General features: G+C 40.9%; 1 protein-coding gene and 1 long non-coding RNA gene across 2 annotated transcripts in view; one reads left to right on the forward strand and one right to left on the reverse strand.

Moving 5' to 3' along the window:
- Positions 1–6502, reverse strand: part of SV2C (synaptic vesicle glycoprotein 2C) — a 123200-nt gene extending 116698 nt beyond the window's left edge. The window contains exon 1 of the mRNA XM_033085228.2: positions 6298–6502. The gene's annotated coding sequence lies outside the window, so the exon portion shown is untranslated. The remainder of the gene's footprint in view (positions 1–6297) is intronic.
- LOC117010594 lies at positions 2125–17850 on the forward strand. The gene is made up of 3 exons (XR_004420718.1): positions 2125–2166; positions 16385–16586; positions 17565–17850. It is a non-coding gene; the product is annotated as an uncharacterized LOC117010594 (long non-coding RNA).
- Positions 17851–23916: the final 6066 nt, after the last annotated feature.

Raw genomic sequence — 23916 nt, forward strand, 5'->3', positions numbered from 1 at the left:
TTCCTGTAAATTTTAAATTTCTTAGCCTTGAAGGAGGACAATGTATCTGCACCATGATCTGCACTGTTGGATAATCTCATGTATGCCTGTAGTCCATTCAGAGCATCTTATTGGTGTACTAAACTGCCACAGAATCTAGCTATTTTAAACATCTTCATTATGTCTGCAGTATACTGCAGCCAGTGATGAGATGGCATACCAAGGGAAAGAGCAGATTACATCTGCATAGCAGAGACTCCCACGAGCCTTGGTACTCCTTTCTTTTTTTTTCCCGCTAAACAGATCACCCTCAAAAAATTTCCAGGCACAGTAAGAAATTTGTTAGCTATATGTCTCACGTCACTAAGGGCATTTTCATCTGATACTCACTTTGTTTCCAGAATTTCATTTATTATATGGATTGAGTTGTTTGAAAGTATGGCACTGCTCACAGGCTGAGAAAGAGTTAAAAGGATAAGTGAATGCAATGGCAGTGGCAGGCTGTCCACCATGACTGTCTCTTTAGTCATGAAGAGAGTCTGTGAGTTCTGCTCACAAAAAGTGGTGTCTAGACATCAAGAATATTGCCCAGAAGAAAAAGCCAACAGCAACTGCACAACTATATGCTGAAACAAAAAATAGGAGAACAAGACATCAAATGGTAACATTTGGTACCTTCACCTACTGGATTCCAGGTGAATATTAAAATGGAATGAGCCTGAGTGGAAAACATGAAACACAAGAATCAAGTTTAGCTTACAAAAAAATTATACCGGTAAAGCTATGTTTAACTCTATTAGTATACATATATACTTTATATATTAAGAAGCTTACATAGAATGAAATCACATAATCACAGGAGTGGGTCAGACTGGGAGGGACCACATTGGGTCACCTTGTCCAACCTCCCTACATAAACTGGGCCATTCCAGAACTCACGGCACAGGATTGCATCCAGATGGTTCTGAATTATCTCCAGTGAGGGAGCCTCCACATTGTCTTTGGTCACTCTGTTCCTGTGTGTGATCACCTGCACAGTAACAAAGTTCTCCCTCATGTTCAGGTGGAACTTTCTGGGCATCAGTGTCTGGCCATTGTCTCTTGTTCTATTGCTTGGCACAAGTGAGAACAGCCTGGTCCATCCTCTAGGTACCCTCCCTTCAAGTATTTGAATACATCAATGAGCTCCATCCCACTTGTCTCTTTTCAAGACTGAACAGCCCTAACTTGCTCAGCCTTTCTTCATAAGAGAAATGCTTCAATCCCCTCATGAACTTTGTCACCCTCCATTGAACTCACCCCAGGAGCTCTCTCTTGTCCTGAGGAGCCCAGAACTGGACACAGCACTCCAGGTGAGGCCTCACCAGAGCTGAGCACAGGGGTAGGATCACCTTCCTTCATCCTGAAGGCAATGCTCTTCCTAATGCCCCTCAGGGTGCTATTGGTCTTCTTGGCCACCAGGACACTGCTGGCTCATGGACAGTTCTGGTCCAAGAAGTCATTAATTTCTCAGCCTTTGGAACAGTACAGGGAACCACTCTTTTTAAGGCTGCAGCAACAGCTGTGATTACCAGATAAAAGCAAAACCCTCTACAGTTAAGGGAGGTGGGGGTACAATACATTTTTGCAAAGACATCTTCTTGGGATAAGTACTGCTATGCTTACAGAAAGCAAAGTTTATCCTCCAGCTCTATACAGAATGAAAATGGTGTCAGTTAAAGATACAGAGGCCCTGTGAGGTGATGTGAATAAAGTAATCTCTCTATTCCACAGTTACCATGGTTAAATGGCAAAAGAGTGATTGAATAATTATTTTCCACGAGACATTTCATGAAGCTTTTTCCTATACAAATCCTCATATGATCATTAAAGGAGAAAAATCCTGCTGGATGCTTTAATGCTGCTACCAACTGTATGCATTGTAACATGGATTTTCCATCAAAAATCAAGATGTGCTTGTGAGATGCAGACTTCCACTCTAGAACAAAGCACATAACTAGGCCCATGCAGCCATGACCACAGAAATAACCTGCAGTGAAAGAGAGAGCCAGCTACAGGGATGCTGCCTTCTCTTAAAAAAAAAAATCTTGCGGCTGGCAAGGAAACATGAAGCTGCAGCAGCACCATGTTTTTTATGAGTCCCAGATCAATATAAAACCTTGTGTGCTGAAGCAGAAAAATTACGTGGTAAGTGTCATTTGTAATTTTAATACGGTGCATCTTTAGTTCAATTAGAAATATTTGGATGGAATCCCCACCTAATCATGAAAGACTCTGATGTTTTGTTGATGTATAGCAAGTCTTTACTGTCAGCAGTCGTCAGCAGAAATACAGAGGTAAGAATTCAGTTTTAAAAATGAAAGGATGCTAATGGTATCTTAATAGTATTACAGTGAATTACACTGTATTGCACCTTTAAGCAATTTTGTTCGTTGTGCATGCAACATTTAAACTTTTATTAGCCTCTCTGGGTGAGAAAATGACTGAGAGTTGGAACCACAGAGAAGAAAGGAATGTACTCGACGTTGCTTTGCTCCATTTGTTGTTTTGGGTTTTTTTTTTACAACAGGACAAACATTTTAATAATAATCATGCTAAAGAAATTTACAATTTTATATTTAATGGACACTTATTTATTTCTTGCTGACAAAAAAATTGATAGTTTCAAAACAAACCTGATTAATAGATCATATTAATATGTAACGTGTATTTACACAAGAATATGCACTCTGTATGTTTAGACTGTCTCTGGATAAACTGTGTAGTAATATACAAAATCAAAGATGAATTAAAGGCATTAGGTTATCAACCACTGCTTTATGGAAAAAGAGCTCCACCGTGTTTTGCAACATACTGGAGAATACATAACACTTAATTTAAAACTGAAGCAGTTTGCTAAATTTAAAGAAAAATTTAACTACATTTTTCTTTCTGACGTTGATACTTTGAGCACACTTTCAATATTTTTTTCCATTTTTCCACAAACGCTTAAAAGAAAACAAGCTGTAAATCTAGTCCTCTGAGTCATTTTACAAAGACTCCTTTCTGTTTTAAAGGAAAATGCTATGCCCTACGTCATATGAAAGCAGTGGCAGCAGCTGTGAGTTCCCTATCACAGGTTTGCAAACACATTTAATCTAATTGATGAGCTTTTGTTTAAACATGCATTGATATGCATCCTGTGGTGTGTACGGGTTACAAAGAGTCACAGCATACACAGCCCAAGTGATCTGCCTGTGATGCTGAAATAACTTTTATAACACTGAGAATGTGAAATATTTTTATTTATACTTTTTATACTTTCATTAAAGAAAAAGAACCACAAACAAACAGACAAGTAAATAAACTAACAACAAAGCAAATAAAAATAAAAATAAAAATAAAAATAAAAATAAAAATAAAAATAAAAATAAAAATAAAAATAGAAAAAAAAGAAAAAGGAGAAAAACAAAACCAAAACCACACAACTAACCAAAACCCTAGATAATTGTATAGCTGGATTCATTCTAATTTGCACTGAGACCTACACTTCAATTCACACGGATTTAACAGAATAATCAGAACCACTGTGGATAAACTTTTGTCAGTTGTGCTTCAGAGCACACATTTCAAAAAGCTAATTTGAAATCTGCCATGAGTGCAAGTAACTTACACAAGCTTACACTCAGGCGCATATACATTCTATTACAGATTTCACATTGTCACTTAAGGTAACACCATGTTTTTTAAACATCACATTTTTCATATTATTTTTTTTCTTGCAAACATCTTTCTTGCATGTTGCTCAGAACTGAAAAAAAATCTAATATCTTTGCTTTATTATTATTGAAAGAAATCAGATTTCTCAAAAATATAACCAGAAAACATATGGTTGGATTTTATTTGGTCAAATTTAAATCCATTTTTCCCAAAAGCAATGGCGCTTAATTTAACAACAAATTGCCATCAGAGAAGCATCAGAGAAGTGTCTAGTCAGTGCCACTGATATTCAGGGTCATTTTTATTGAAACACCATAGGAATACAGCTTTAGAAATACAGCCATTAAACAAATGATTGTTTTTTCTTTTTCCTGAAGTATCATTTCAAGATATTTGGAGGTTTGGCATGAATCAATAACTTTAATTGACTGACAGTCTTTTTCTCTGTATTTGGCCTATGCAAAGCTTTTCTCCAAATAGAGAAGTCTTGTGACTGTTGGAACTTATTGTGATTATTTTATCGAATTCTTAATTTCTTTGGAATACAGAAAAGTGATACTTCTTGCTCTCATATTAAGGAAAAATATTAAAAAAAAATAGAAACCACTAAAATAGTAATCTATAATTCAGGAAAATTGCAGAAAATGCCCAGGTGGGAGGGAAAGAATGGTATTTGGTTTACCATGATGCTTTGTTCTCCAGGAAAATACTGAATAGGTGTTCAGTTACAGGGAAAATTGTGAACATTTACAAGATGGTGAAATTGTTGTTTTCATTCCCATGGGGAACTAAACCCATGACATAAATAAAAAAAGTAAAACTTCTATTCGGGAGGATTTGTGGCACTCAGAGAACTTGGAGGAAAACTTCAAATAGAAGTATACTATTTACAACTAATCCAATCAGAGACCTTCAGTTGGTTTGTATGTTGATTTAGTTTTTTGTCCTGAAACACTTCGTGGCTTACTATGAATTCATCAGGAAAATCCTTTCAATATTTCCTTACAGCTCTACTTCCAGTTCCATCTGCAATTGCCTTGAGGAGCAGTCATTTTTGGCTTAGTTTGTGCCACCTTTACAGATGAATTCAGCAGCTCCCTCTCTCTCCTAAGGCAGAAGTTCCTGTTAGCTCCCTGCACTGCAGTGCAATGCAGCCCAAGTACCAGCAGTACCAAGTGTGTTTGTCTGAGTAGGTTTCCCTTGTATTGTACTAACCTCTGCAATCCATCCCCCCCTCCATCAGAGATGCACTCAGCAGTGTCCTAACCCTTTACAGAAAGGAGAGCAAGATACTATCAATCACAGAGGAGCCTGGGTGATCTCAGCATCTTTCGATGAGACAGTCTCCCCACCTATCTTTATATGCTTCTTCCTTATCTTTCCCTTCTCTCCTCAACCCCCTCCTTTCTTTACAGATGTGCTGTGGCCACCCTAGCCAGGATGATTCAGCTCCCACCCTCGCCCCCTACTCACACTGCGCCCACAGTGTTTGGCAGGATTAGGCTCCTAAGTCTAATCAGTGACCTACACGTTCAATTACCCACATGTCACCCAGCCCTCCAGTCCCTGGGGTGTCCCGACTCCAGTCAGGACTGCCGTACCAGCTCCTATGCCTCTTTTAATTCCTCGGGCTCTTCTACCCTGCAATCCTCTTTAAATTAGATGGGTGTTGCCTCAAAAAGCCTTACCAGCCCATGGCTCTTCCTAACCCTAGGACTTGGACTATACTTTTCACCACTGTGACTTCTCTGTTCTCTCCTCCCCACATATGCCAGAATCGCCTCGGGACCTAAATCCCAAAGCCCCTTGGAAAGCAGGACTTAGTATGTTTCGGAGAACTCCTTTCCTGGAGCTGCAGAGAAGGAAATCGCTTCTTGCCCCTTATGAGTCACGAATGCCAAATTATTTTTTCAACATAGTTAATGTGAGTGACAATTCCTGAAGGAAATCTATAGTGAGAAAAGCAACATGTTTACAAAACCACTCAAATCGGTTATTCTCTTTGTTTTAGCCTTCCCCCCGAGCCCCCCCCCGCTCCACCTTTCTGTTGCAAGGTCTGAAACGCTGGTTGTTCCCTTCTTAACAAATCTTAGAAAGTGTCGGTTCCCTGAGCACCTGGAATTGACAACCTTCCTGCATATTTGGTTTTCCTAGCATTCTTACTGCTAGGACATCTGCCAACTTGTTTTCCTCAAACATCTGGAGTCTGCGAACCTCGACACCCCTGGTTTTTGCTCCCCTAGCGTGCAAAAGTTTCAGCTTTAATAAGCCAGGTTCTGCAGCGAGGATTAGTCTCTCACAGCCTCTCGGATCTGTGTAACCTGCTCTCTCTGTGCAAAGACCGAGATCTGGAGTGAGTAGGAGCCGAGCACAGACTGCTCACGCTCACGGCGGAGATGAGAGGGAACCCCGTGCTCCCGTCTAGAGCCCCACCTGCCCCGAAGGGAGCTCTGCTCCTTCCCCGGCTAGCAAAACCCCTCTAAGTCTCGGGAAGAAGTTAAAGTCAAGCATGTGGGGGGGGGGGGGGGGGGGGGGGGGGGGAAATACAAAAATAAAAAAAGGGGGAAAAAGTTGCTCTGGAGCAGCGGCGGCAGCCCGAGTGCCCGGAGCATCACTTACCGGGGGCAGGCGGAGAGCCGCGGCAGCTCCCTCCGCTCCCGCTGCTGCTGCCTCCTGCTCGCGGCGAAGCTGCGGGAGGCAGCGAGAAGCCTCTCGGAGGAGCCGCTGAGCGTGACAGACCAGAGGAGGGGCGGACCGGAGCGGCTGTGTGGGCTTGTTGCGGTGGAGGCTCTGCGGCAGCGCCGGGAGAGGGGGAGCGGGCGGGCACGGCGGGCGGCGCGGGGCGGGCGGCGGCCGCACCATCAATAACCGGGGCGTGGGGAGGGCAAGCCCCGCCGCAGGCAGCGGCCCGAGCCGGCCCGTGGGAGCCACAGAAACGCCCCCCGCCCCCGCCCCCGGCTGGGAAGCCTCCGTGGAAACAGGGCCCTTTTTCCCGCTAGAAGAGAAAAATTAAAATAGTGACGCTCACGCATTCACTTTATTACAGAAGACAGTGTTTTATGAGAGGCGAGGACAGGGGAGAGCAAATGAAATTGCTTGTTGCAGAACAGGTTGCAACAGGCCCGATGATCATCCAGAGATCGCTGCATCCCTGCTCTTTACTCTCCTCCCAGAGTGCGATCCGTGAACACTTTGCAGCAACAGTGCGAAACCGCCTGTGCTCCACACACAGAGACTGAGTGAAGACCAGTGTCAGTGCAGGAAGTCCCTCAAGCAATATTCATTTTCCTGAGTGGAAAAATTCTCGACTGCAAGATGAGTGAAACATTAGAACAGGTTGCCTGAAGTGATAGTGGACGCATATCCTACATGGCTCTTAAGAAAACATTAGAAAAACGTATTTATAGGTGGTTGATTGTTTTAGGACAAACAGGTAAAATAGATTAGTTGTGAAGCCTTTTTTTGGACAATAGGAGGTTATTGTATTTATTATCCTAATCAACTTACATTTAATGTAGTGGTATCAAGGACTGAAAACTACATCATAACTTTGTCACACTGGATGTTAATAGCCATTGTAAAACAAAGAACATTAAGGTAGTTCCTCCTTTATGGTTGTATGCATTTACCTGCAATTGCATTGGCAAAGTGTGCAACATGACAAACACCGTGGTATTGCCAAAATGAAGATGTGAGAGCAAGTAAAGAGAGCAGGTAGGACTCCATATTAAAAACCAGTAAATATTCAACCAGCTTTATTAGCAAATATGAGATTTAGACTCATCTTTCCAAAATGTATTAATCCACAAAACATACCTATAGGAGAAAGGTAGGGTAATGGGCAGGTACCACCATTTCCCTTGTCCTGTATTCTGCACATGCCTGATGTGTGTCTTCTACAGAGTTGAATTTTTTGGTAGTCCGTCTGCCTTTGAGTCTCCCTGCCAATATTTGTGAGCTTATATGCTTTGAAATATTTTTCTTTTCCTCTGTTCTTAAGCAGAAGACTCAAACAGCAAAGGAAAGTGGCTTATTGATTTGCTACCCAGGGGAAAATCTGAATGAACTATGCATGGAGTGCTGTCAAGTGTGAAATACAAGTAGAGAAACAGAAAACGCCTATTACTTTTCTGTGCCTTTCAGTAATCCCAGCATTAGAAAATTGCACCTGGTGTTACAAAACAGCACTTTAACAAATATACTAAACTTGTCATATAAAATATACAAAAAGAAAAAAATATTCCAAAATTTTCATTAGGCAATGAAAGAAAAGATCACTTTTGCTATACAAATAGGAATGGTGACAAAATGTCATTTCCATCCGTTTACTGTTGAGTCTTTAATAGGAAAACATCTGTATATAAAATACATCTTAAGCCAATGCTATTTTATTTTACTGAAATAAGAGGATAAAGAGCTGCTCCTTGTGAGTTCTTGATCACATATAACAACTATGAAAGAAAGAAACAACACCACGTTTAGGTTATGCACATATAGGACTAAAATGACAAGAAAAAATATCACAGTAGTAAAAGTACAGTGGACAAACTCAACTTTTTTTTTTAAACTTACCTTCAGATTCCACTGTGAAAGGACCGCTACAGCAGGCACCTTCCTCCTCATCCACTGCATTAGAGGAAGAGATATTTTTGAGATAGGTTTGTAGGCATTTTGTAGCAACAAGGAATATAGATTAAAAGATTAAAACAGGCATTTTATCCAGAGAAGTAAAAAGTGTTTCATAGTAAGGTTAAACGGATGTAACACTGTGCTTCTGCTAGAGGCATTGGTTCTTCCATTTGCTCTTCATCCTGTCACTTTCTTAGCATCAGCTTTATCACTTTTGTGGTTTCAAGATTAAATGGGCTGGGGAGTGGATCTGCCTTCAGAATAGCTCTAGAAATCGAAGGAAAATATGTGAAAGTGTGGTGGTGGTGGGTTTTCACCTAGACCAGTGACTGACTCGTTTGTCTCAGGCTGAGTTATGGTGATGCTGAACCTTCAGTTCATATATAGGACTGATTGTGCCAGCTCAGACAGTTTGTTGTGAGATGGTGAAGCATCACTGAAGTAAAACTGCATAATGTCTCCTTGATCTGTTTTCTATCCATGAGGAGTATTTGTATGAAAGCAGAATTTTTTTCCCTTAAAACCTCCCCACTGCAGGTTGGCAGGAAGCAGGTCTTATTCTTGCCACCAAGAAAGACATCCAGAGGTTGATTGCCTGCATACTGACAATTTAGACGAAAAAAGAGTAACTCTTAAGAATTTGAGAATTCTACACAGACTACCTCCATTTTTCCTCTTCCTGGATTTGATGGCTTAGACCTTACTGGAATTTGTTCTCAAGGGTACTCTTTCTTATCAGACATAAAATTTTATCTTTATATGCATTCATTTAAGCTTATGATATCTGTTGCTTCATCATTTTTCTGTAGAGACTATGACACATCTAGACTTTTTCATTTACAGTTGTCACAGACCAAAAAACACATTATTTATTGCTAGTGGATGAGCCTAGAATATGACCACAAGCACATTACATTCCTTCTCCAAAAGGACAAGACCAAAGAAGTTCCTTCTAGTTGTTTAAAGAACAACAAATCATAAGTAGAATTATTTTGTAAAGCAATTGAAAAATTCAGATCTTGTGATTCTTAAATATTATTTATCCCATACTGGCTTTAAAAGTATATAGCAAATAAATGTCTGTGTAGGTAGTACTGTATCTACTGAAATTGCCATTGTTATTATTTTTATTTATTTTAACCTGACCCTTAAATGTTTGTCTGTGACATATGAGCTTTGTTTCTCCATTATTTCCTTTTCAGAAAATAAATACATTAACATCTGTCTATAGAACCATCTTAAAATAGCAACCAGAAAAGACTGATGGCATTCCCCATGAAACCAAAGTTAATTCCTCACAGAACTGGATCCTACACCAAACTAGGTGTTTCTTTTGTACAAGTTCCACCTTTATTACTGTTTCAATCCTACAAGTAATTTCCTTGACTTAGACGGAGCAATGGGAAATGAATAGAATATAGATGTAAAGCACATAGAAACATTTGGGGTTAATCTTCAGCAAGGGGTCTGGGACCCACAGGAATGCTCTGAGCTGCTGTGGTAAACAGCTTACCTCAGCCATGAAAACACTTCAGTATTCTAATGTACGCTGTGTATAAACCTTTCAGACTCCATCCATGCACAGTGACCTGAGGGAAGCATTTGGGCACCCTTTCTTCCAAATAACTAACAGCAGGAAAATACTACCTAAACATATTGAGCAAATTCATCATGACTTCAGGTGACAGAGAGAGAAAAGAATGTCTACATGTTTTCTCAAAGAAAACAAAAACAATTCATTTTCTTTAGTTATCCATGAGATATTGTCTGAATTTGACCCTAAAGATTGCGTATCATTATGTTTAGCCACAGCCAATTGAAAATATTACACAAATATGAAGAAGACTGCAATGAAAGGGAAAAATCTGATCCTTCTTTGTCAAATTAATGTAATTTTTAAAAAATTCCATATGGTAGCAATTCATACCCACAATAAACATCTTTCTTGTGTCCTCATAAAACAAACAAAGAACCATGACAGGTTAAGGCTATGTCCCATTAATCTAAAGATCCTCTATCTCTTCTAAAATTAAAGGTGAAGAATCACTAAATAAATCCTCACATAATGGAGGCAGGAGGAACCTGATCAGCTAAGTACTCTACCAACAGGAGGACTATTAATATTTAAATCCTTTTGGTCTTTATTCCCATAGCATTTGTTTTCTTTTGTCTAAATGTGATTGTTTGCTGTCTAAATTTCAGAATCTGATTTGCAGGAATGAGTGACTTTCTAGACAAGGTATATTAAATATGTGTCTCCTAAATCCTAGTTTAGGATCTTCCGCTGATCTGCTGCACTGTCCTTGAACAAATAATTTTCTCAAGCCTCTGTTTCCTTTCTTGTTCATTGGTGTCTTATTTATTTAAGATTTTTTGTCTTTACACAAAAGGAATAACATGATCTCACTGCTGTCATGACTGAGTAGTTCAGGTCACTTAAAGGATCACCATCAAAGCTATTACAGAAGCAGAGTTAATATAAAATTGAGAAAGAATAATGAAGCTTGATGGTGAGGTTCACTCTTACTACATGGATGAAACATAAAAGGAAAAATGGATTTGAATCAATTTAGAATAATTTACATGGAATCTAGAAATGGAAAAGGGTAAGGATATGAGAGGGCAATGGACACCCTCCTGTTGGTCAATGGGGTTCAGAGGCAACCCCCTTGGTTTCCAAACTCCTGAGAAAACTTAGGAGTGGCTGAGTCACTGCTTATCCTAGACTTGGGCAATGGTTTATGTCTAAAAGATTCGGCAGCACCTAATTATTCTTTAATTTAACCTTTACAGAGCAATTCAGTAGGATTAACTATGATTACAAGAGTGGCTTAAATATGGGTCCAAGATGTCAACATTCATTCTATACATGTTCTCTAAATCAGTTTGTACACACACACACACACACACACACACACACACACACCCCTCCCTTGAGAGGAGGAGTGTACCACCACAGCTGCATATAGAATTGTTGGCATAGTTAGTTACAGTAGTTTCACGAATACAAGCCGCACAGAGTATAAGCCGCACTTCCGGTGCCTCGACAATGTTGCTGTCCTTGTCAATAGATAAGCCGCACCCCGAATATTAGCCGCATTTTCGTTCGTCGCGAGAATCCGTGCGCAGCTTTCACAAATTGGCCAATTAGTAACAGGATCGCGACATAGCGGGGTTTACTGGCTCGGGGCGGGGCCAGGAAGGCTCGGCCCGCTCATGGTTGCCGACGGGGTCGGCCGGGTGGTGCTGCAGCCGCCGCCGGGCTCACTGGCCCCCCTCTCCCGTCAGTACCACCCCGCTGCCGCGTTTGGTCGTCCTGCCGGCGGGCCAGCCGCCACCGCCGCTGCCAGGCACGCCGGCCACCCCGCTGCTGCGTTTACTCGCCCTGCCGGCGGGCCAGCTGCCGCCGCCGCTGCCAGGCACGCTGGCCGCCCCGTGCCATGTTTGCTCGCCCGGCCGGCAGGGCTGCCGCCGCTGCCAGGCTCTGCCAGTGGGGCGGCCGCCGCCAGGCTCGCCGGCCGCCCCCTCCCGTCTGCACCGCTGCCGCTGCTGGTCCCGATTCTGCTGGGCTTCGCCCGCTGCCAGGCAGCCCCACCCGCCGGGCTTCCTGCTTCTGCCATGCTCCCCTGCACTGCTAGCCCCAGTTCTCCCAGGCTCCCCCGCCCTGCTGGCCCGGGCTCTGCCACCCCCCCTGCCCCGCCCTGCTGGCCCAGGCTCTGCCGCCCGCCCCCCACACTGCTGGCCCCACCTCTACCAGGCTTTCCCACCTCAGCCGGGGCCAGCCGGGCTCCAGCTTGGCTTGGGGCTGCCGCGGGCTCTCACTTCCGTGTTGGCAGCTTTTAGAATATTGTTCATGTATTAGCCGCCCTTGAATATTAGCCGCACTTCCGGGTTTCCACCAAACTTTTGGTCAAATTGGTACGGCTTGTATTCGTGAAATTACTGTATTTGTAATTCACACACTGATCTCTCCTAAATAAAAAAGTCTTAGGCCATTATTTCCCAAAGATCACTGAATGATCTTAAGTACTGTGTTTTGGTGAACTACTGGGGAATGCTCCTCATATAAAAGAGTTCTCTTCAGTGCTGTAGATATTTACTGTGTCAAGGCCTAAATTTGCAACAGGAAAAATCCTAGTTTACTTTATATATTGAACTTGAGACGAGTTCTGAATCATATGCACTTTGAAACTTGTTTCTTTTTTGAACTTCATATGGTTTCTGTGTTTGATCATTCTTCTTAAAGCAATTTGTGATATTACACATGTTGTTTGGAGGGGCTTATTCTTTAAGGTTTACAGAGTGATAGAGCCTATATCATACCAAAGTAGTCTGTACTGGTATGTAGTGGCCCCAGTACTGGGGATGGTATGCCGGTACTGGTAAGAAAAGTTATTAATCAGGGAACAAAGACATGAACTAAATCCACAGAAGGGTGAGTTATTGTCATAAAAGTGAAAGGGGGATGAAACGAATACAAATTATCTCATGATTTTCAGTTACTGTTTGACAAAATGGGAGATAAATTTAAAAGTTGATGAATACAACTCAATGTGTGAAGAAAAACCAATGTCCTCTATGTGCAGAGGGGTATGATCCATAACAGCAAACTTGCTACAGTGGGCTTGCCTTTTTCTATGTTTCATTGATTTTCTCATACTGGATCACTTCACTTGTTTGGGTTTTTAAAAAGATATCTGTTTTTTAAAAACAAACAAATAAAAATCTGTTTCTATGGTATGACTGATCAGTGCAAGCAGTTTCAAAGCTTTTTCATCTCTAACATGGCATATAGACTATGCCATGTTCCCTCTAAATAAAATCCGTAAAGAGCATTTCCATATTTCCAACAGCTAGAGATGAAGTACCAGAGATCATGCAATGACTCCATATTTTCATTTTTGCACCTGCATCCTCTGAAATATATTCTCTGAGACTAGATAAACAGCATGAAGTTATGAAGAACTTATGCCAGGACTACCTTTTAAATGAAAAATATACTGCATAACATATATTATAATTTAAAATCTGTAAACAAATCACGTATATTATCTGATGATTCAGTCATGAAGGCACATTCTTCCTGCAAACACCTCAATGATGCGTATGGTGCCCCAGAGTGTTGATTCTTGTGTATGTATTTAAGGAATAATAAAATCTATATCACTACTTGGCTTAAACTTCCCTGTGGCATCTTTGAGCATCTGAACAGACTTGGAAGCTTTGTTTGTAGTATGAAGCTGGAACATATCACATAGCTGAAACGTTAGTTGATATGTTAGTTTCAAATAGAATGTGGATATATAGCAAATTTAGTGACCTACATTTGAACAGATTTGTGTATTCATCCTGTCCTTTTAGATTTTTTTCCCAAATGAGGAGGTACAACAAGTGTATTAGTCTTAATGAATTTCTAAGAAAAAAAATAATCCTGTAATTAACAGAAATTCCACAGAAGATTTTGGGGGCTTGGGGGTTCTTTCCATTACGTCTATTGCTCCATTATTTGAAGATATATATAATCAAATTACAGAATCAAGCCATAAGAAACTTTGGTTCCAAAGACAAAACAATAACAGGAATTATGAAATAGGTCTATAAAAAATACACAGCAGTGCAAATGGATGATTCACTGTGGACTATAACAGAGTTTTTTGTAAGAAGTGGAATTAAAAACACAATTAAACACATCAAGTGTGCTTTGCATAGGCATTGTTCATTCTGGATTAAGTTAATGAAAAGAATCTGATTTTCCTGGAACTGTTTTAATCAGCCCAGGAACTCCAGGAGTCTCCTTAATTCTTTAGCACTCTGAGTATTAAGCACTTCAAAACCTATGCCAGATTCTTTTCTATTATATCTTTAGAACTATCTTGACAGAATTTGAACATTTAAAAGCATCTATATATAATAGGTGCTTTTGTGGACCACATTTCAGGAAGTATTTTCATTTAGGAAGAATAATCTATACCTGAAGAAAAATTATTCGATTATTATTTGGTCCTTTAGGGACTCCTCTCCTCTCCTCTCCTCTCCTCTCCTCTCCTCTCCTCTCCTCTCCTCTCCTCTCCTCTCCTCTCCTCTCCTCTCCTCTCCTCTCCTCTCCTCTCCTCTCCTCTCCTCTCCTCTCCTCTCCTCTCCTCTCCTCTCCTCTCCTCTCCTCTCCTCTCCTCTCCTCTCCTCTCCTTCAGTGTCACTTGACTCCAATGCATCCCAAGGGATCTGGTAACAAGAACCTGGATCACCCTTGCCCTTCTGGGATGGGTCACAATCCCAGACTATAAGTGGTGCAATGGACAGCAACCCTTGGACTGCTTTATACTTCAGGACCAAGAGTCAAATTTTTATATCTTTTAAACTGGCAGAGATTTTGCATTTTGGCAGGATTAGAGCTGAGCTGCAAATCTGCTTAGGAGTACTTGTAGCTGTGTGGAAGTAATGTGTTCCAAGAGGCTGTCTCATTTCAAATATAATTCTATAAAACATTTCAAAAATAGAATGGAGTTAGGAGTGCCATAGAGTTAATCCATAAAGTTACTTCTGATTCAAGGAATAAGGAGACTTCTAAATTTTAATCTAATATTCTATCTGAATCACCAACATAAATCCAAAACATTTTGAATCCTCTGGTTGCTGCCACAACTGGAGAAGTAAGCCTGAAATCTGACCATTTTCCCCTGCATCCCAGAGTTACGTGAACTGTGTGCGTATATATACATACACACACACACAAACACATATCTATCTATCTATCTATCTATCTATCTATCTATCTATCTATCTATCTATCTATCTATTTATATCTATATATATATATACACATGCATATGTACATATCCTTTCCCCCAGAGAAGTGGTCATGGTATCACTCCCACATTCACAAACCTACAATTATCATGTCATCTTTGAAAGACAGATTTGAAACATCTTGTTTCTCTCAGTGATCAGTTTTTCATAGAAGTGGAGGGTGGGGGATGTCTAATCAAATATTCACATGAGTAAAACTCACCAAAATGACTAGATTTTTCACACTGGGATTTCTGAAGGATGTTTCTTTTTCAGTCTTTCCCTCTCACTGATAATTTGTCTTATCTATTTTATAAAATGACTGGTGAAATAATTTGCAGAATAAATCTAAAAATGCTCACTGAGTCTTTTCTAATGTTAGATAATTAATTTTATCATAATGTTCACATTATGTGTATTATGATTATTCTATTTCTGGTCAATATAATTTATTCAATGTTTACCTTGAACAATTTTTCTAACTGTGTTTTGCAGGTTTTCAATTAGTTTTCTTTCTCTGATATTATTTTTGATATCAAGAATGCTTAGTTCCCAAGAAAACTTGTATCAAATCTTATCTGAAATCAAATTTATTTTACGTCTAGGGTGTCATAACCAAAACTGATTAACTTGTAATGGAGCATTTGAATTTTACATAAGTTTCTACTTTTAAAAAGAACATCAAAATGGTAATGCAAAATAACAAATATTTGGACCAGAAGCACCAAATAGAAAATATTCTCCTGAAAGATTTCTGACTTATGCTGCTATTTCATAAACAAGTCAAAGATTTTATTTAGATTAATCACTGTTTTTGCAGAGATGTGCAGCTGCAGTTGATCGCATCTCCTACTTATCAACTTACAAATTATTGAGCTAATTTCATTTTTGGCTGAGATCACATACATGAAATATAGTAGTACATAAAGGAGATGACAGGAAGAGAAAATTCAGCTTTCTTCATCTAATGATATTTTTCTGAAAACACACATTCAAATTACAAATTTTGTTGCTAGGAGCAACACTACACAAAGTATTTTCCCAGCTGCCTTAGTTATTACAGCTTTGTCTACTTATCATCACATGTATTCTCTACATGTAATGTACTCACTACTAGTTTCATTTTCATAACCTTCCAATTCAAACATTTCTTCCAGAAAGCCCACAGAGACAAACATCGAAATGGCTGTTTTGTTCCAGTAACACATCCGGAAACAGGATGATGTCAGAGGAGAAACAAGCAGAAAATATCCCAGTTAATAAAAATTCTTTTTTTTTTTTTTTTTTCCAGGACACTGAAAATAACACCTCTATGCTTCTATTTGAAATCCTCTGGCTCTAAGATGGAGGAGCTTCTGAAATTGAGTATGTTGGCAGACATGCTGAATGAATACACATTCAAGAGCTCATAGCATGAACCCATATAGTCAACCAATCTAAGAAAGTTCAAATTGCTGAAACTGGAGAATTCTGGGGGATGAAATTGCTGACAGGTAAAATTATGTTAATCTCCGTCTTTTGTACTTGAAAAATCAGTATAAATCTAATAATTTCTGCCTCTAATTACGTGATTTATTCTCTACCATGAATTTACTAGAAAAGTTCATGTACATGGAGTCATAAAATACTCTGAGTTGGAAGGACCACTGAGTCCAACTGTGGGCCCTAGTACAGCAGAACCCACAAAATAACACAAGATGTGTGAGGGCATTGTCCATATGCTTCTGGAATTCAGAAAGCTTTGGTGCTGTGGCAATTTCCCTGGGGAGCCTGTTCCAATGACAAACCACTCTTGGGTGAAACATGTTTTCCTGATATCCAGGCTAACCCTTCCTTGACTCAGCTTCGTGCTGTGAAGTCCTGTCACTGGGCATAACTGAAGAGATCAGTGCCTGCCCCTCCTTTATCCTTCACAAGGAAGTTGTAATTGCAATGAGATCTCCCCTCAATCTCTGCTCCAGGCTGACCAGAGCAAGTGACCTCAGCTGTTCCTCATACAGCTTCCCGTCCAGACCCTGCACCATTATCATTGCCCTCCTTTGGACACTCTGCAATAGTTTTTTTCTCTCTCTTACACTGTGGCTCCCAGAGCTGCCCCCAGCACTCGAGGTGAGGCTGCCCCAGTGCAGAGCAGAGCAGGACAATCCCCTCCCTTGCCCGGCCAGTGATGCTGCGCCTGATGCCCCCCAGGACATAGAGAGCCCTCCTGGCTGACAGGGCACTGCAGACCAGGCCACAGACCAGGAACCCCAGGCCCCTTTTCACAGTGCTGCTCTCCAGCCTCTCATTCACCAGTCTGTCTGTATATACAGGGGTCTTGGGTTGCAATACAGGATGTGATCAAAAGGTATCTATTCTATCACCATCTGTCGAGACCAGGTGGGGCAGTGATCCTTATCCTCATAGGAGATATTCTGCTAATGGGCCATCCATTGAAGCCAGGCAGGGCATTGTTCTTTATCTTTTCACAGCCCATCCTTCCTACAGGGAGTTACTTTCTACTAATGTCCCATTGAGTCCCACTGTGTCACTGATAAAATTACTGCATCCCATTGGAAGTTGCTCCAGCCAGGGGGAAGAGCCAAACCTTTCTTACCAAGATAAGAACTGAGATTTTGGGACATGAAGGGAGCCCTTTTTCCATCCGGACTTCAAAGACAAACCGGACTTCTCCACATCATCACTGGACCTTCGGAGGGAAACTCCACCCTCCTACAGGAGCACTGCTTCAACAGAATCACATCTGTCTCTGCAGAAAGACTGCAACCATGATTTAATGGTACTGCTACCAACACCCTACCTGACAAGGTGTCAGGTTGTATTCTGTCTGTCAGTGTTTGGGGTTTGTTCTTTGTAGTACTGTATTTCTATTTTAATTTTCCTAGTAAAAAACTGTTATTCCTAATTCCCATATCTTTCCCTAAAAGCCCCTGAGTTTCAAAATTATAATAATTTGGAGGGAGGGGGTTTACATTCTCCATTTCAAAGAAAAGTTCCTGCCTTTCTTAGAAAACACCTGTTCTCCAAATCAAGACAACAGGGTTGTCCCATCCCAGTGTAGAATCCAGTGCTTGCCCTTGCAAAATTTTGCATGGTTGGTGATTGTCCATCCCTCTAATTTGGAGAGTTCTCTCTGCAGGGCCTCTCAGCTGTCAACGGAGTCAACAGCTCCTCTCAATTTAATACTGTCTGAAAACTTACTTAGTGTTCTTTCAAGTCCATCAGATACAATAAGGGAAAAATTTAGCTTAAACATGATTACACGTGTTTGGATGTTCAATCTGAAGTGCTTCTAGGAATCTGATCATCAAGTTGAGCACCCACAAATCCAAATGAAGGTAAATTATGTCTGTGATTAGGTCTGGATTGAAAAAAGTTACTATGGCTAATGTCAGGGAGTAGCAGAAGCAGGCTGCTCAGCAAGGCAAACAGGGGGCTAAACATGACAGTGAGGCAGGCAAGAGCAGAGACGAGGAGCAAAGGCTCACAGCAGCCCAACAAGGGGAGCAGGACACGTCCAGTGACAGCAACAAGGTTCAGCTAAGAGTCCCAATCCTCAGACAAATTCAGAGCCACAAGGCAGGTCCAAGGTCAAGAGAGGAAGTTGAGCCAGCAAGTGAGTGACAGGATCAGATGTGAGGACAGTAAACAAGATCAGCCACAGCCCAGTGACAGACAAGTCCACAGAGATCAGACGGGTTTGGGATGAAGGCAGATTGGCAAGTCAGGGATGGAGTCACAGGGGCATGTGAACAGACACGGGCAGTGAAGACACAGTGGAGACTGAAGGCAGGGGTCAGAGCTTGAAAGGAGTCCCCAAGCAACGGGGACAGGCTGTCACTTCTCTCAGCATTGTCTCACACAGCAGTTTCTCTGGTGCAAGGCTGGGCACCTGTCCTGCAAAGGCTGGCCCTGAGTCCCAACAGCCATCTCGCTCAGAGGGGAGAACAGATTCAGGTCCCTGCCACCTAATTTCCACCCCTACGAGGAAAGTGGGTTTCAGCTGACCTACTATACCTTATGAATACCCTTATCTTTTGTAACACTCACTCACGATCTAGTTTTTGAGTTTAGGATATGTGTTTGAGGAAAAAGGAGTTTGTATTGCAACAGACGCAGAGCTTTTCTGGAGAAATTTCCAAAGCATGCTTATCTCTAGCAACATACATTATTAATATTCATTATATTAAATACACATGCGTAGAAATACACACATATGTATTTATCTATATTGCTTATTGTACACGCACGTACATATATTAATGCATAACCTGACATATATCCAATTTGTGTTAAGGTTTATTCTCAGAATTTCAATTTCTGTGTACAATGGGGAAGACAACCCTTCTTTATACACAGAATCCAAAGCAGTATACTTAAAAGCAGAGAAAGGATCAAAACAAGGTTAATTACATTCCTTGACATTTCACAGAAAATATGAGTTCTGTGCATGGTAAAAGTTTAAAGGAGCAGCTGGCAATACTGGCAGAAAACTACAGAGTAGTGAAAAATAATATATCAACACAAAAGATGAAAGTTATATGTTAAGAGTAATTAGTAGGGCATTGTAAAGTAGTGGGAATGGTACAATTGCAAGTACAATATTAGCTCAATAATGATGAAAATAACCCAACTGTTTGTTTTGTGAAAGTGATCTTTTTTTCCCTCCTAAACATACCCTATTTAGAAACTGGAGAGGAGAAACAAAAACAGAAAAAATGATTGCTAATGGCTTTCAGAGCACTACAGAATTCAAAAGCTTAACAGACAGAAACACATGTAATTAAAATGAATAAGCATATTTAAAAGAGTTTCTCCTATTAAAAACCTAATTTTTGTTCCAACTTTTCTGCACTTTACAGAGTAGAGTTCAAAGAAAAAGAGCCAAAGGGTAAGACTTGGAAACAACCATTAAATACTTTTTCATAAGAAAAGGCCTCAAGCATGTTCTCTGGGTTACAATATTTTTGACATTTGTGTCTTAAAAAATGTTTAGGAAAAAAAGCCACAATTGGGCTTCTAGCACATCCTGTTTCATAAAGAGCTGTCACTGACATCTCCTGTGTGCAACCTGCATTAAGCTCTGATGTTTCTAGATGCCTTTTGATACCATGTTTCCCCAGCCTCAATGGCAGCTGTCCTTCTGCTGCTTATGGCTTGCCAAATGGCCATTTTTATGATATCCAAGGGACACTTCTTTCCACTAACTCGAACTGTAATGTTAGCAGTCCTTAAACTGACCTTTGCAGTTTAGTGGGTAGGGCTCTTCACAGCCACAGAGAACCTGAAACCACCAAGAGTGGTGTGACATCCCTTCGAGCACCGTTTCTGCCCAAGGAGAAGTAGCAGCTGGTGTGGATGGGTAGGCTGCAAGGACTTGACAACAGAACTGAAGGCTGTCATCCAATTGCAGTAGTGTGATACAGTTTACCCTGTCCACAGATTTCTCTGTGACACTTGAAAGTAAGTGTTCATCTGCTTTGTATTTCCAAAATGGAGACAACAGCACTCTCCTACTTGAGAGAGCACCACAATGTGTACTCTGTAAAAGAGAGAAGATTAAGTTCTTTTGTTATTTTGCAGCAACCTAAAAAGCTCTACTAGGCCAGTGAATGTAACCACTGCATTTCTTCACCACGTATGATTAGTGCTACAGCACTGTGATGGGTTATGAAAGGGCTCTGTTTTCACTTCAGGACATTTAGAGACATCACACAATACACATATCCACTGAGAATTCAGTTTTACTCTTTTTAATATTGGCAGATATGGTATTTCTTGTTTCGGAATTTTGAAGACCACTCTGCCTTGCAAAAAGGCAAAACTAACAAAAAGGATCAAAAAACTTTGGGGAAAAATTTAGAGCTAAATGTAGACCATGGCACTTTTTTTAAATCTATCTTTAAGACCATGCACACTTCCCAGAAGACTAATGAACCCAGCTCCCAGTTTAAACATTTTACTGGCATAATGAACATACTTTTTTCCTAATTCTATTCAGTTTTAGTACATACAGCATACCTTTCATAGGTACTTTTTAAACAAATCTAATGCCACACTACAAGATTAATTGCTGAATGGGATTACAATGTTGTTTGCACAGTAATAGAAAAAAATCTATTGAAATTAAAATAGTTTAGTAAATTCCTTATAGCAAAGCTGCAGTTTGTAGATGTAGAATAAGTGGTCTAAGGAAGAATGAGTAGCCAACCACAGATAAAAATAGAAAATACTGTTAAGTTTAAATGTATTTAAGTCTGTATAACAGACTACTTGTTATTCTATTACCAAAAACTCAGTACAGAATCTAAATCTAATTCTACCATAAACCAGGAACTTTGTCTATAACCAAGGCATAAGCTACATTAAAATTGTTTAAAACCTATTGTAATATTATCTGCAAAGGATTAACCACACGGCCTAAACATTGTTGGTACTCAAGGTATATGGTGTATTTATTTTGTCTAACTGTACTCAAAATGTTGTGTCACACCTAATTAGGTCAAAACTGTGTTCATTAGCAGACAGTCAGGTCTTGGGTAACAGGACTCTAATTACAAGCATTATAGCTGTTTATACTTTATTAAGCTGATGCTTAAGGTTTGAGCTTTTTCATGGAAGAGATGAACAGCTTATTAGACAGGTCAGTAAAAGCAACTGACAGATATCTGAGGTGACACTGAGAAAAAAATTAATACATATTAATATACTTGGCTTTGACATGATGACCTTTTCATGACCAATACCTATCTTTTGCATATTATACTTCATATCAATTCACTTTTACACTTCATTATCTTTTAAACTCTGCTAGTCTAATGTGCCCTGTTGACATGAGGAATTTGGGTCCCAAAGTACAAGAAACATTCACCCTCTTGGAAAAGAAGTCTAGACCTAGATGTAACACCATGGTCTGCCAGATGCCATCCAAAGGATGTCCATAGAGTAAGCAGTGAGATTTTATATACTTGAAAATCAGAAATTACCTCACTACCCTTGCCCAACTTAAACTCCTTCTTAAGAGTTTTGATTAACATACATTTATAAATAGCATTATACTCCTTAAAATAATGTCAGTATATCATCAAAAGACTGAATAATAATTCTACTATGAAAATTAGATGTATGGGCCATATTTTTAAATTGGCTTAGCAGCACACTGGCATGTTTATGTCTCAGATTTCCTAGTTCATCAATGCATTCCTCCTCAGCCTATGACAAGCAGCCTTTGAAAGCCCTGACCAAAATATAATGCGTGTGTTTCTTCAGTATTCACTAAATGTAACCTGCTTTTGTTGATATGGCTATATATAATGACAGGTTTTTTGTCCAGTCATAAAGCATCTTTATTAATCACAACAGGATTCAAAAAACAATCACCATATATTGACAACCAATTATGAAATATCACAAAGAGGACCAGTATTCAGAAAGTGCTGAATGTTAAAATATTAACAACACCAAACCATTAAATATTTCAAGGACCTTGATTTACATTCTTAGAAACATAACTAGCTTTAGTATTAATTTTGGTAAGCATGTTAATTTCAAGGCAAGTGCTGGACAGTGAAAAGACACCAACATAACATCTCCAAACAAACATTAAACAACCATATTGTTCTTTATATGAACAAAAAAATAAAACATTACCTTTTTTTAATTTCACAGTGGGCAGTGTCATAGAAAGTATTTTGAGAGCTTAACTAAAGAGGCAAGCAAGGTCACAGTCTTTTCCTTTGGTTAATAGCTAGAAGTGCTAGAGCAGGCTGAGATTGAAGTACAGTAAATTCATGAATACAAACCGCACTGAGTATAAGCCGCATCTCTGGGTGTTGGCAAATATTTCGGTTTTTGTCCATAAATAAGCCGCACCCGAATATAAGCCACTCTGTCGTTCGCAGCGAGGACCCGTGTGCAATTAGTAACAGAACCGCGGCAGGGCGGGGTTTACTGGCTGAGCTAAGGCTGTGCAGGCTCAGCCCGCTAGGGGCTGCTGACGGGGCCAGGTGGCCCAGCCCAGTGCTGCCACTCGGGGCCGGCTGCCGCTGCCACTGGGCTCAGTCACCCCGAGTCGGCGCTGCCCCGTGGTGGCAGGCAAGGACGGAGCTTCCCCTGCTCCTACGGCAGCGGCGGCGGGCGGGGACGGAGCTTTCCTGCGCCCGTGGCGCCGGCGGCGGGCGCAGACAAAGCACCCCACCTCCTCCCCGAGCCACGGCAATGGCTGCGCGGGTCTCCCGTCGGCTCCCCGAGCCACGGCAATGGCGGTGCAGGGCCCCTGTCGGCTCCCGGAGTCGCGGCAATGGCGGCGCCCCCCCCCGTCCTCCCCGGGCCACGGCAATGGCGGTGCAGGGCCCCTGTCGGCTCCCGGAGCCGCGGCAATGGCGGCCCCCCCACCCGTCCTCCCCTGGGCTGCGGCAGAGGAGGAAAGAGAGCTCTCCCGCCTCTCTCCCCGCCCCCTGTGCTGCCTGCACTGAGCCAGGGCAACACAGTAACACTGTAACAATCGCGGAATGCCGGCTTTTACTGGCAGGTGCTTGGCTCGGCGCCCTGACTGGCACGTCTGGGGTTGTAAATGTCAGAAAAATATTCACATATTAGCCGCCCCCGACTATTAGCCGCATTTCCGGGTTTCCACCAAAATTTTTGTCAAATTGGTGCGGCTTGTATTCGTGAAATTACTGTAACCATCATGTTCTTTCCCATTCCAGGTAGTTTCTTTGACACAGTTGTGTTACACCAAGAAACACTACAAGGATAAATTTTCATCACACATAATTTTCTTCTCAATAAAAGTTGTACAAATTGGATACTGTTCTGCAGAAG

This window comes from Catharus ustulatus, chromosome Z (genome assembly GCF_009819885.2).
Source record: "Catharus ustulatus isolate bCatUst1 chromosome Z, bCatUst1.pri.v2, whole genome shotgun sequence".
Taxonomy (NCBI): domain Eukaryota; kingdom Metazoa; phylum Chordata; class Aves; order Passeriformes; family Turdidae; genus Catharus; species Catharus ustulatus.